Here is a 1,721-nt window from a genome sequence, read left to right as displayed (position 1 = left end):
TATGATTATTATCTAGACCCATCTCTCAGCCCTTGGCTTCACATTGCTAAACTCATGCTAGTCCAAGGGAAGAACACTCAATTTTTTATTCTTTTTTTGGTTAGTTGTCTTTGCTCCTTTGTCATCTTTTCTTTCCTTCTCTCCAGGCAATCTCTTCCAGTCTTTTATTGGCTTCTCTTCCCAGTAGGTATTCTATTGGCCTCTCCCTATCCTTATTGTTAACTTTAATGCTTCACTTCAATTACATTATATTCCAATTTCATTAAGATTCTCTGGGAAATTTATAAAATAATAATTGTGCAATAACCATCCTAATGGTACAATTGTTTAGAAGTAAAGATTCCAACAAACATTAAAATTAATTTTAACATTTGTTAGTCATAGGAGATCCATAGTCAGTGTACCTATTTCCCTTTTCTAAATTTACCACAAGTCTTTAATGAAATGTCTATCCAGCTTTTTTGCTCTCTACTAGCTTCCACCTGAGCACTGCTCCTGCTGCACTGCTCTCGGGGAGGGTTCCCAGTTCCTGCTAAACCAGCACTTCCTTGCTTCTCTCCAGGTGCCCTCATGGTGATCTGCCAGGACCTCATCAGCCATGATGAGATGTTCTTCAACATCCATAAGATCCGGGAGATCCCAGATCCTGTGCCTGGAGGTGGAGGGGAAGATGGTCAGTAGAACAATGGGTAACATTGATGACTAGCTCATTTATGAAAATGCCACCCCTGAAGGGTGAAGGTAGCAAAAGCACAGTTATCACTGGTGTTGATATTGTCATGAACCATCGCTGGCAGGAAACCAGCTTCACTAAAGAAGCCTGCAAGTACATCAAATATTACATGAACTTACTCAAAGGCAGACTTGAAGAACAGAGACCAAAAAGAGCAAAACCTTTTATGACAGGGGCTGCAGAAGAAATCAAGCACGTTCTTGCTAATTCTAAAACTACTGATTCTTTATTGCTAATAACATGAATCCAGATGACATGGTTGCCGTGCTCCAGTACTATGAGGATAGTGTGACCCCATCTATGATTTTCTTTAAAGATATTTTAGATATGGGAAAATGTTAACCAATTTTGCTATTACTTTGGATTTTTCACCCGTCGTCATAACTGGCTGTTGCTTTTCATCCATACAACACCAGGACTTACACTAATGGGACTGATGCCACCTTGAGCTCTTCATTAATTTTGGGCTTGATTTACTTGGCGCAGAGGCATTGTTTTAAGGCAAAAAACCCCAAAAAACCATGTCAGGTAGGTTGTCTAAAAATAAAATGCACTTAAACTAAAACATTAGTGCTATTAGATTATTAACAGGGATGGCAAATTTCAAGCCCTCTAGTGGTCAATACCACGTTGCTCACTCTCTAAGCCTTCCTGGAAGATAAAAAATTACTACAACTTCCAAAAATATTTCCACCATAAGCTGACAGGCCATTATCCTTGTCCCCCAAACAGTGTACCACAGTTCAAGCTGAATAATTCATTATATTAAAAAAAAGAGTTGTGAATACCAGTGTTAATTAATTCTTAAAATCATGTACTTACCTTTACTAGTAATAAAAAAAAATCAAGAAATCAAGATAAATTGTCAATATTTTCTACCTTGGGTTTGGGTCTTATCTTTTAGTAACACAGTATGTTTATTATTATTTTTTTATTATGGCATATCAAATAGGCTTTAGGAGCAGATATGACCATTTATATGCATTGC

General features: G+C 37.4%; 1 pseudogene; it reads left to right on the top strand.

Annotated features, from left to right (window-relative positions):
• The first annotated feature begins 570 nt into the window (after positions 1 to 570).
• Positions 571 to 1,075, top strand: LOC113255462 (translationally-controlled tumor protein-like; annotated as a pseudogene).
• The last annotated feature ends 646 nt before the right edge of the window (positions 1,076 to 1,721 follow it).

This window comes from Ursus arctos, unplaced genomic scaffold, assembly GCF_023065955.2.
Source record: "Ursus arctos isolate Adak ecotype North America unplaced genomic scaffold, UrsArc2.0 scaffold_11, whole genome shotgun sequence".
Lineage (NCBI taxonomy): Eukaryota > Metazoa > Chordata > Mammalia > Carnivora > Ursidae > Ursus > Ursus arctos.
The sequence above is the reverse complement of the archived record's forward strand: the minus strand, read 5'-3'. Positions and strand labels throughout refer to the sequence as shown.